We start from the raw sequence: 13,149 nt of genomic DNA, 5'->3' as shown, positions 1-13,149 counted from the left end.
GCTTCCCTGTTAAATCAAGTCTAGGGCACATCTGAATAATGAATTTTATTTCATTATTTTCTCTTAAAAAAAGTTTCAGACTGCATTTCTTTTAGAATACATTTACATGATTGTTATAGTTTACCCTCCAACCTTATGTTGTTAGGTCACCAATATCTCCTATCAAACAAGCATCGTGCTTGAGACAGAGGCGAGAGCTCCCATCCTCCCTTTCAACTAATTTCTAGGAGACAGCAACTTTATGTGTAAATATATTTTGTAGCTGATTGACACACATGAGGTCTTTCAAGTCTCAGCAGACCCAAACTGAAACAGGAACAGATGGAGTCTCTCAGTAATTCTGAAAGTGTCATCCAAATGTGAAGGAAGCCTGGCTGAGTTTATATCTCAAGTTTTGCCTAGACTCTCTAGTCGAAATGAATGGATTTTAAAATTAAAAGGCTAGCAACCTAACAAATAAATTTACTTGAAAAGATTTCTGGTTTGTAGTCAGTAGAAAACACTTTTAAAAGGGTTATGGGTTTTTTAAAAAAATAGAATTTGGGGCATGTTTCCACACAGCATGATCATGATTTCCCTTGTATTCCAGAATGATCTACACACAAAAAACGCTTTATCGTATACTGCAAAAAAATAAAAATAAAATCTGACTTTTGTGAAAGATCTGGCATGACTCTTCAATATTACCATTTCTGTGACATGTGGACAAACATCATCCCAGCATCTGTCTACAGAGGTTGGAAGCTGGTAGGTGTGATCTGGAAGATGCCTATTCTAATCCACTTCTCTTTGACTGGTGCAAGCTGTCAGTTTGCAAGCTCAATTCAGAGGAGAGATATGGCAGGTAGAGATGCCAGGACTGTGTCAAAGTATTGACCATGACAACAATCATTATCTGCAGACAAGATGTTGTCACGATAACCAGGTTCTCCATAGCTCAGGGCCTCAGGCAGACACGTAGCTCCCCTTCTCATCTCCTAAACTCCAGCAAGGTCAGTATTCTGGAACACTAAGCATTAAATATAAACAGACAAGCAACGCCATAGAAAGGTCTATCCCAATGCACGTGCTCAGAACTCTGACATTTACTTGATGGAGGAACACAAGGGTATATAAGGGATCCGACTATAGCTGTGGGACTTCTCTCAGTTCGGGCACCACCTGCCACTAGTGTGGAAAGTAAAATCCTGCACTCACTCTTTGATCACACTAACGTGTGACCAAAGGGGCAGACAATCGGCTACAAATTCACTCTGCCGTTGCAGTGATCAAATGACATCTTGCTTGCACAGAGAGAGTAAATATGTTGGCATGGTTAGAGCATTGGAGTACGAGTGGGAAGCCGTTGGGTGAGTCACAATCTCTGAGCATAACCTATCTCACAGCGTTGTTAAGGGGATAATGCCTTCTTAAAGGTAAAGGGATCCCTGACCATTAGGTCCAGTTGTGGCCAACTCTGGGGTTGTGGCGCTCATCTCGCTTTATTGGCCGAGGGAGCTGGCGTTCAGCTTCCTGGTCATGGGGGCAGCATGACTAAGCCGCTTCTGGCGAACCAGACCAGCGCACGGAAACGCCGTTTACCTTCCCGCCAGAGCGGTACCTATTTATCTACTTGCACTTTGACGTGCTTTCGAACTGCTAGGTTGGCAGGAGCAGGGACCGAGCGACGGGAGCTCACCCCGTCGCGGGGATTCGAACCACTGACCTTCTTATCGGCAAGTCCTAGGCTCCATGGTTTAACCCACAGCGCCACCCGCGTCCCAATGCCTTCTTACTTAGCATCAATCAGGGAGTGGCTTTACCCATCATTAGCTCCGGCTCCCCCTACTGTCAGTCTCCCTGCCTTCTGCCCTAACAGGAAGAATTGACACCAGCCACCACTCGTATTAAGACTGAGCAGAAATTGAGCAAAGGAAACACTGGGAAAATGGAAGCGTCCATCCATTCCAGGGGTTAGCCCTGGAAATCAGTGTCCTCCTCCTCAGTCTCCATCCAGCCCTTGCAGTGGTCAGCAGGGAGGAGGATAGAGGAGCAAGTAGACTTTGTTGGCTCTGCCTGTCATTGGATGGGACTGCATCTTCTGTCGGCTTCCTTGTCAACCACTCTACCAATCCAAACAGGCACTAGACATCACAGCTTAGAAGAAAGATGGAAGAGAGATTACTGAGCAGATTCAAAAACTGTACTTTCATATCACTAGGGTGGAGCCCAAGTCATTGGAAGCAAGCTTTATCAAATTATGAGTTAACCAACTGATAACATTTACCCCAGCTAATAAAGTGGTTTGTCCCTGAGTGGCAACTCAGCCTGGATCATTTTGACATTGTTTTCATTTTTTTCTGGGCAGATTACAAATGAAAGAAGTCCAAAGAAAATGCTTAATACAGAACCGAGCTATATAGCAGTCTATGTATTACAGAGCTTTATGATTAGTATTTAATTATTATTCATTAAATTTGTATAAATTGGTACCTCGGGTTAAGTACTTAATTCGTTCTGGAGGTCCGTACTTAACCTGAAACTGTTCTTAACCTGAAGCACCACTTTAGCTAATGGGGCCTCCTGCTGCTGCTGTGCCACCAGAGCACGACTTGTGTTCTCAACCTGAAGCAAAGTTCTTAACCTGAAGCACTATTTCTGGGTTAGCAGAGCATGTAACCTGAAGCGTATGTAACCTGAAGCGTATGTAACCTGAAGCGTATGTAACCTGAGGTACCACTGTACTGCCCTTCATCCATAGATCTCAGGGTGGTTCACAACATTTAGTAACCTTCAATATTAGGCTGGTGTTTGGGACACTTTTCTATTATTTCAAATACAATTAACAGCTACCTCCAAATTACAGTATATCTATTTCTCTTGGCACATGCCTGGGAGGGCCAATTAAACGAAAAGAAGCCTTGAATATTATCCACACTACAAAATTCTCATTCACCTTTTGTTGCTGGGGAATTAAGAATGAGCTAGAAAAGGAATAAGGCTGCTCATTTATTTATATATTTTAAAACCACTGGATTCCTACAATTTTATCAAAATAAATGTTTCCCTTTAGTCATTAGAAATGTGGATTGCTTTATTTCTTCCCTTAGCTTTGCTAGGGTTTCTAGGTTGGTATCCTGCTTCCCCCATTGTCTGCTTTTGAAAATTAAAGGTTAAATCTCAAATTACTTCCTCTGAATGGAGGATGGGGGAGGAATACTTATAAGTTAATAGATTCTCAGCAGGTGAGAAGGAGGACACCAAAAGCCACTTAGCACATAAGCAGAAGTGGAGATGTTTTCTATGTAGTAGATTGCTATGTGACCACTAGCAGTGATGGAGTCCTGCAGACTACAGAATGAAGAGGAATGTTGTTTTTTTATGTTTTTTTATGTATGGATGTTTTTTACATCCACATGGAAAAATTCATGCAGAATGAGGCTGTGAATGGCTGCTAGTTATGATGGCTATGTTCTGCATCCATGGCAACCACAGGAGGAAAGAGTGCCTATGTTCTCAGGTCCTGCCTGAGGATTTCTCACAGGCCTCTGTTTGGCCACTGTGAAAGCAGGATGATGCACTAGATGGTCCACTGGCAGGCTCTTCTTATGTTCTTATATTTAAATGCACATCATAGGACCTTTTCCGTATCCATAACTTCTCTGGTTCTCAGTCTTGAATAGATGATTGTCCCCGTCGTTTCTGCCGTGCTGTTCCTCCTGGCTAGCTGACTTTGTCCCCTGCCACCCAGTGGCTTCAGTACCCTTCCATTATCTTCTTCCTCTCCTTATTGCTACAGTCGCAGAATCATGGAACTGTAGAGGTGGAAGGGACCCCAAGGATTGTCTAGTTCAACACTGTGCAATGCAGGAATCTCAACCAAGGGGGAGATCTACACTCATGGTTTTTAACATTAAGGAAGGGTTGAAGAAAGTTTTCATAATGTAGATGGATGCAAGACGTTCCGTTTTAACGTTCACAATGCGTTTTTAAATTTGAGACCAGAGGGCACTGCAGAGCAACCAGCGACCAGCAAGAGGGAGATAGATGTTTTGATGAAAAAAAGTGGTAAGAAACTCCCCCCCCCCAAGTATGCCCTGTGACATTTTAGAATGCTATATCTAATATCATTCTAATAATGTTAAACAGGTCAGTGTAGATCAAGCCGAAAACATCTGTGGCAGATGGCCATCCAATATCTGCTGAAAACCTCCAAAAAAGGAGAGTCCGCCACCTTCTGAAGGAGTCTGTTCCACAGTTGTACAGCCCTCAGTTCTTCCTGATATTTAGTCTGAACCTCCTTTCTTCTAACTTGAAGCCACTGGTTTGAGTCCTACCTTCTGGAGTGGATGAAAACAAGCTTGCTCCATCTTCCTCTTATCCAGGCTAAACATACCCAACTCCCTCAACCATTCCTCATAAGGCTTAGTTTCCAGACTCTTGATCATCTTGGTTGCCCTCCTCTGTACACATTCCAGCTTGTCAATATCCTTCTTAAATAGTGATGCCCAGAACTGGACACAGCATTCCAGGTGTGGTCTGACCCAGGCAGAATACAGTGGTACTATTACTTCCCTTGATCTGGACTCTATACTTCTGTTGATGCAGCCTAGAATAGCATTGGCACTAGCTTTTTGTGTGTGTTGCTGAATCACACTGTTGACTCATGTTAAGCTGGTATTCTACTAAAACCCCTAGATCAGTGGTGGCGGAATTCATTTTGTTAGTTTTGGCCCAGTTCATCTCAAATCCTGATTCTGTCTTCTGTGGCATTAGCTACCCCTCCCAGTTTTGTGTCCCAATAATAATGGAACTGCAGTTTACTGATCACAGAACTACAATTCCCAGCACCCTCAGCAAACTACACTTCCCAGGATTCTCAGGCAGGGGAAATACACTTTAAACATGCTTTAAATGCATGTTGTATATGCAGCCTGAGGCTACCCTTTGGAAATTATTTTGAGGTGTGAAGAGGTGATGTTCATAAGCCTCAAGCCTTATATTTCTATTGTTCATGGCTATTTTTATTTCACCAGTGATTGTCTCTAGTGCACTGTTTTTAGGAGAGTGCCTCATGTGAATTAAATCACACATCGCTTATAAAACCACTTTCCTGTTAAATCTATTTAACTGTCTAAAATGGTTTGATAATGGCCCAGTAGATGCTTTCATTCACAGATGAAAGAAAGGAAGAATAGCCAAGCTTCATGTTTGCAGAGGGGTATGAAGATGTCCAGTCAGAATCTGTGGAAGACTTTGGTACTCCCGAGCGAAACATCTGCATACTTGAGGCTATATGTCTCCCACCATATGTCTTTATACTGCCATGGCTTCCAGCCATGTTCCAAGTGATCTATAGAGGGGCATCTGTTCCTCAGTTGCTCATCTCTTTCTGCAGTTACTTCTCTTCTAAATATTCAAAAAGAAAAACACTGCATCAGGAAAAAGATTCACAACGTAGACAAGTTTGTGCAAATTTGCATTCATTTCACTGGTTTCTCTGAAGCAGGCCTGTATAATTGCATCTCTGACGAACAGAAATTTGGATTTTATTGGCTTATGCTCCAGGTTTCTCCCCCCCCAACCCTCCTCAAGAGTTGTATGGGGATGAATATTTGCCAGCTGATGTGGTAAAACTAGTATGGAGTAGGTCCTGCTTGTTCCCAACGCACATCTGATGCTGGAGCTTTTAGATCCATTTTGTAGCATCCAAATGGATTGCGCCATGAACATTAAGCAGGCTGTCAACACACTGGGATGTATTCAGTGTTACAACTTGGCCCATGCAACAGACTTCCATGCATGCAGTGGAACTTCCTCTCTTGTCTCCTGTGCCCTCCAACTCTCTGTACAACCTTGAAATCAGCTCTGGGATATTGGCCGACCCTCCAGAGCAAATCTGGGGTATGTGTAGAAGGAGGAGAGGAAACAAAAGTCCCTTTGGGTAAGCAGAACTCAGCTGACAGAGCATTGGATTCAGCCCATTTTTATTTGACATGGAAGAGTTCTTTTATTAATACCTTAAGGACCGCCTCTCCCCATATTTGGACTACTGCAATATGCTCTACGTGGGGCTACCTTTGAAGGTGACCCGGAAACTACAACTAATCCAGAATGCGGCAGCTAGACTGGTGACTGGGAGCTGCTGCTGAGACCACATAACACCGGTCCTGAAAGACCTACATTGGCTCCCAGTATGTTTCTGAGTACAATTCAAAGTGTTGGTGCTGATCTTTAAAGCCCTAAACAGCCTTGGTCCAGTATACCTGAAGGAGCGTCTGCACCCACATCATTCACCCCGGACACTGAGGTCTAGCGCTGAGGGCCTTCTGGCGGTTCCCTCACTGAGGGAAGCCAAGTTACAGGGAACCAGGCAGAGGGCCTTCTCGGTAGTGACACCCGCCCTGTGGAACGCCCTCCCACCAGATGTCAAAGAGGAAAACAACTACCAGACTTTTAGAAGACATCTGAAGGCAGCCCTCTTTAGGGAAGCTTTTAATGTTTAACAGACTACTGTATTTTAATACTTTGTTGGAAGCCACCCAGAGTGACTGGGGAAACCCAGCCAGATGGGCAGGGTATAAATAAATTATTATTATTATTATTATTATTATTATTATTATTATTATTATTATTATTATTATTATTATACAAACTGACCCAGACCCTGAGCTTGTCATCTGAGGCCCTTCTCTATGTCCCTCATCCCAGAGAAGTTTGGAGGGTTTGGAGAGTGGGCCTTTTGTGTGGTGATTTCCTGATTGTGGAATGCTTTCCCCAGAGAGGATCACATGGTGCCATCATTACTGGTCTTTAGACGCCAGGCAAAAATGTTCCTCTTTACCCAGGCCTATGACTATTAAATAATCTATGGCCTGTAAAAGTGTGTGGGAGAGGACTGTTATTATTATGATTATTTTACTATTGTCTGCCAGTATGTTTTTTACTATGTTTTTATCATTGATGTTTTGTAACATGTTTCCAGTGTTGTACACTGCCCTGAGATCTTTTGATAAAGGGCACTACATAAATTAAAATGGTGATAATGATGATGATGATATTTATGATAAAGTTCCATGTTGCTGACCCTCCTGTGTTCCAAAACTCCAGAACGAATCTCTGCCATGGTCCATGGAATTCAACCAACAGTAGAAGCCAAGAATTGCTGTCTTGGGGCCAAGGCTATTTTTATTTTATTTATCTGGAAGATCTTTTCCTCTGCCCTGCGGCATTACTGCTCCCAGGGCAGCTGGCAAGGTATAAAAACCAATCAAATCAACCATCAAAATCCACAATAAAAAAGGAAATGGCGGGACAATAAACGTAAGAGATGCTATTCAACTAAATAGTTGTGGTAGTGGAAGGATTAGTGTTATGCTAACAGGATTTTCTCCTTTACGTTCTGAGTGTACCGTTTGCTGTTCCCAAATCTACTCTGGAGGGTTGGGGGTTCAAGGGGAAAAAATAGGTATAAAAGAAGAATTCCTGGATGCCAATATCCAAGTTTGGAGCAAGTACTCTTTGGTGAGAGAACCCCAGCAGATAATTAAAATCACAAAATATGCAGCAAAGTAAAATGTTGAAATATAGGCTGTTAGACCTTTAAAATAAGCCATTTAAATTGAGATCCAAAGTTTCCCTCTTCCCCTAGCATAGAAAAGCACCAAAGGTCAGATTCATGTGCTTCAGAAAGTTGCACAGGCAGTAAAACTTGGCTTAGTTACAGTGGTGAAAGTTCCTAAATTATTGGTACGGGAACTCAAGAGTGGCTTGCGAGAGCCATGCAGTCTGAGCTAGAGCAACCAGCTGAAACCTCTTTGCATGCTGAGATTCTCAGGTAGACTGAGAGAGAACAATAGACTTGATTACCTAGTTCCTCCCAAGGTGAGGGGAAGTGGACATAGCTAAGCCTGGCAGGACAGCTTACTCTATGGTATTGACCGCTTCATGCACTAATTAGACTTTTGCATGTTGGTTATATGAGGCTGGTTATCCCACAGAGGGAACCCCCAGAATGAGTTTAGGCAGCATATGGGATGATAAAGGTAAAGGGACCCCTGACCATTAGGTCCAGTCGTGGCCGACTCTGAGGTTGCGGCACTCATCTCGCTTTATTGGCAGAGGGAGCCGGCGTACAGCTTCTGGGTCATGTGGCCAGCATGACTAAGCCGCTTCTGGTGAACCAGAGCAGCGCACGGAAACGCCGTTTGCCTTCCCACTGGAGTGGTACCTATTTATCTACTTGCACTTCAACGTGCTTTCAAACTGCTAGGTTGGCAGGAGCAGGGACCGAGCAACAGGAGCTCACCCCATCGCTGGGATTCGAACCGCCGACCTGATCGGCAAGTCCTAGGATCTGTGATTTAACCCACAGCGCCACCCACTCTGACACAAATATGCTGAAACAAATCAATGTCACAACAGCAACATCAAACTAGATTAACCAAGATTTGAAAAGGCCTGAGAAAGTAAAAAGGTGCTTGCCTGACACCAGAAAGATATTAGCTGGTACTAGGCAAGACTATTCTCCTAAACTTGAAAGGGATTAACTAAAGACAAGTTTGTTCTGGATTCTGGTAGGATGCAGTTAACCACTAAAACATATATATATGTTACAGTGACTAACAAAATAGACTGTTACAGCCTTGCAGTTTTGGCTTCTGCCTAATACTGTCTTAACCACTTGCTCTGATAAAAATGACGCTGTCTCCAAGGTGGAAGTTATAGAGTTTTGAGGAAGCGTTTCATCTCCAAAGCTCTAGAACTGCCACCTTGGAGACGGCATCATTTTTATCAAGGCAGTTGATGAAGGCAGAGGCCGAAAGCTTTTGCTATAAGAACGTAAGATTTCTGCTTTGTTACTCAGAGTAATAAATATAAAGTGAAATGGTGATATGGAGAGGGAGTATGGAAAGAGGTGAGAGAGTTGTTTAGGAAAGGTTGAGACTGTACCGTTTCAATAACTTAAAAGCAAAACTCAACTTCAATCCATTAGCCGCCATCCATCCTCCAAGAAAATAAACACAGGTCTTTCCCTCCATATTTGATCGAGCAAAGCAAAGAAATATTGGCTAATGGCTGTACATTACACATCAACAAGTGAAGACACCTGTGTTCAGACCTTTGGAGATGATGCTGCAGACATTGACTGTCCCATCCAGATGTATTGTAGTAATGCTTTAAATTTAACAGTTTTAATTTTGAAATGATATGCAACCAACAACCCTCAAGCCCTTAGGGTGAAAGGTAAGCTATACAGTTGTACCATGGAAGTTGAACAGAATCTGTTCCGGAAGTCCGTTTGACTTCCAAAACGTTCGAAAAACAAAGTGCTGCTTCTGATTGGCTGCAGGAAGCTCCTGCAGCCAATCGGAAGCTGCAGAAGCTCCATCGGACGTTCGGCTTCCAAAAATAGTTTGCAAACTGGAACACTCACTTCCGGGTTGTGGCATTCGGGAGCCAAAATGTTCCAGACCTAAGTTATTTGAAAACCAAGGTATGACTGTACATCTAAATAAATAAACAACCATTATTGAAGAAGTCTTCCAAGTAGACATGGCCACCAAGCCATTACTATCTCTTTTGTTTTTTTTAATAAAATATTTTATTAAGTTTTCAAACATAAAACAGAAAAACACATATTGAACACACAAAATCCCTTCACCAAAAGAAGTAACAAACAAAGAAGTAAATACAAATACAAATACACCAACAAAATATATAAAAGAGAAAAAATGAAAGAAAACACAACTGTTCATAACATTTTTTGTATAACTAATTGGACCTCCTTGCATCTCCCTTACCCTGCATTCTCTATAATAAAAACTATCTCTTTTGAACTACATAGAAAGTTTTACAGCCATCAGACAATTCCCAACACAGGTACTGTACATAATTACTCTTGCAAGAATTTTGTATGCTAAAACCTAGAAGCAGAACAGCACATCAACTAAATGGGAACTAATTAGGAGACTATGGGAACACTTACAAGTCATTAAATTGTCAAGAATCATTTGCCCTCCCCAAACATCAAATTAAGCATTTAATAAATGGAATTGCCACCCCTCTCTTAAGAAAACCAAGCACTTGACAAAGCACTTGAATTTGACTTCTTTTACTCTCCATACCACCACTGTTCACTCATCTTCCCACCTGTGTGTTCTGTGCTTGTTGTGTTTCTTAAACAACAATACTAACACCAATAGCTAGCAAAGTATGGTGCATTACTAGAGTCTCCTGAGGTAATCAGGATAGCTAAAGGAGCTTGACGCCTCTGTCTTCACAATAGGTTTAACAACAACAACAACAACAACTTATTATTTATACCCCACCCATCTGACTGGGTTTCCCTTTGAACATGAGTTTGCCCTTGAACAAATGTGTCCTTTCTTTCCTTCTCTAGGTTATATCAGGCTGCTCATTCTCTTGTTGAACAGTGGAAGACACACCAGAAACAATGTTGTGAGGTGTTGCCTTAACTTACTTAAAGCCTACACGGGAGAGGAAGGAAATAGTCAGGGAAGAAATGCGTGAAGGTTATACCTGGACCGATCCTAGCATCTCCAGATTTTGGAGGAGACATGGAAGTGTATCGAGAAGAAGTATGAATTACTGTCTATATCTTCCGCTCCATAGCTTGTCTAGGAATCAACCAGTCTTCTGCCCCTAAGCCATTATGAAAAAGAAACAAAGATGACCGTTTCTGAACTTCAGTTATAGCTATTGTGCTGTTTCATAGAGGTATTTACTCAACGTATGGAAAGGAACAATAGAATATTCCTCCTTCCCAAACTGGGAGAAGAAGAAAACCTGCTGTTGCCACAATGTTTGTTTGTTTTAAGAGAGATGCTCAAGATTTCAACGCGCAAAAGGTTAGAAGATGGCAGCTATGGGATCTCTCGGATTGTGTGTTCCCTTGCAGCTTGCAGGCTGCATTGCAGAAATGTGAGCAGGTGCTCCTGTGTATTTTCTACAGAGGTGAGAACTAACAGGCGGGAACTGAGATCAATGGAGTAGCTACATGTCTTTAATATAGTCAGTGCAGAACTTGGAGGAAAGATGCAGCAATTGAGATGAATGGCTTAAAACAAATACTTGACACAACTTTTATAATAAGTGCTCTATTCCCACGCTGCATCCCATCACTGAGACCGACTCGGCTTGTCTTGTTAAAAGAAACATCTACAGCAACTGCACATTTCTGTTTGTCTTCAGTGAAGCAAAATAAAATAAAGCCCTTAATGAAGAAGTGAAAAGGTAGCGAAGATCTTTTCCTTTTTATGACACCAGGTGGTCATTGTATTTCCTCGTGTTAATTTTGCTAATGCCACAAGGTGAATTTGCTTTTCAGGGGTCCTGGTAAATATTGTTATGTAGTGCTATAGAAGGTTGAAAGGAGGACACACCTGCCCGAGGGCAAGATGTTCTTAGATCTCTTGGCAAGACAGATTTGCTTAACTCTTTCACTGTCCCAGTTCTCAGTTCAGTTTCCATGGGAAGAAAGGGAACTAGGGCAGGACCAGGAATGATGTGCAATAAATCTAGCAGAGAGGCAGCATATTTCATCTTGCTTTCTGTTTATTCAGGCTACAGCTGTCAGAGAAGCCCTTTACAATAATTCATTACAGACCTGTGGGATGTTATCCCTCAGAAAGCTGGTTGAAGGTAGCTCTAATGGCTATTACCACTGCTGTAGGGTTCAATTACTTGTCATTCATTAGAACTGGGTCACTCTTTTTTTTTTAAAGAAAGGACAAGGATATAGGAAGTTGCCTTATACTCAAACGATTGGTCCATCCAGCTCAATATTGTCCACATTGGCTTTCTGGAGTTTCAGACTTGAATGAGTCTTTTCCTGCCCTGAACTGGAGAAACCAAGGATTGAACTTGGGATCTTCTGCATGCAAAGTTGGTGATCTACCTTTTACCCAACAGTTTGCTCTTTTTGAGGGACACGGGTGGCGCTGTGGGTTAAACCACAGAGCCCAGGACTTGCCTATCAGAAGGTTGGTGGTTCAAATCCCCGTGACGGGGTGAGCTCCCGTTGCTCGGTCCCTGCTCCTGCCAACCTAGCAGTTTGAAAGCACGAAGTGCAAGTAGATAAATAGGTACCACTCCTGCGGGAAGGTAAACAGCATTTCCATGCACTGCTCTGGTTTGCTAGAAGCGACTTAGTCATGCTGGCCACATGACCCAGAAGCTGTATGCCGGCTCCCTCGGCCAATAAAGTGAGATGAGCGCCGCAACCCCAGAGTTGGCCATGACTGGACCTAATGGTCAGGGGTCCCTTTACCTTTACACTCTTTTTATAGTATTAGGTTGGTCTGCTTTTGGTGGGCCATATGTGCCCCCCCACCCCACCTGGTTGAAGATGAGCCCTGGCCTCCTGGACAGAGATAGCAGGTGGCCTCAGGGGGAAGGAGGGAACAGGAAATATTCTTCCCATGCACTTCCTAAGATAACTTATCTCCGGAACCAAGACGTTGTTGTTGGCCATCTATTCATTTACGTTTTGTGTGGCTGATAGCCAATCAATGACACCATATGAAATTCCTTTTCGATCTCTACAAAGCAGGGATTGGGAACCTGTGGCCATCTAGATGTTGCTGGATCATCCCTGATCATTAGCTGTGCTAACTGGGGTTGGTGGGAGTTGGAGTCCAGCAGCAACAGGTTGACTGCTATAAAGAGTTGAGCTCCATGTGCCCAGCATGGCACTGGCAGTGAGAGATTGGCTGTGCCACACCTGACGATGATCAGGAGGACCCACGCACTCAGTTAGGGTAGACTCAGGCATACTAATCTCCCTGTGCTGCTGGGATCAAGGCATGGAGGTGCTGTGCCAGACTGGTACCAGAGCAGCACTTTCTGACACTTTCAGCTTGACCTCTGGGGCACATTTGCCATCAAAGATCAGCCCCCACTGATTTAAAGAAGCCCAGAGCTATGCAATACAATTCATACTCAATTCATTACCAGATTTTTTTCAAAGAATCCGGGAACACTTTCTTTTTTGAAAAGATTTTTTTTTTAAATAATACCTTCTCTTCTGTGGTCTCCTCTGTCACGTGGCCTTCCTCTGGGCCCCGGCCTGCTCTCTTGGAGCGTTATCAGCCGTGGAGTAGTCTTGGGTCGGGCCTGCATCGGCTCTGGGGTTTTCCAGGCCCCGGA

At 43.1% G+C, this 13,149-nt stretch overlaps 1 long non-coding RNA gene across 1 annotated transcript; it reads left to right on the top strand.

The window, feature by feature from the left end:
* Nucleotides 1-8,741: 8,741 nt before the first annotated feature.
* On the top strand, nucleotides 8,742-11,234 carry LOC310704596. Its single transcript, XR_014524908.1, has 2 exons — nucleotides 8,742-8,820; nucleotides 10,382-11,234. It is a non-coding gene; the product is annotated as an uncharacterized lncRNA (long non-coding RNA).
* The last annotated feature ends 1,915 nt before the right edge of the window (nucleotides 11,235-13,149 follow it).

This window comes from Podarcis liolepis (genome assembly GCF_965112155.1).
Source record: "Podarcis liolepis genome assembly, chromosome: 3".
Lineage (NCBI taxonomy): Eukaryota > Metazoa > Chordata > Lepidosauria > Squamata > Lacertidae > Podarcis > Podarcis liolepis.
The sequence above is the reverse complement of the archived record's forward strand: the minus strand, read 5'-3'. Positions and strand labels throughout refer to the sequence as shown.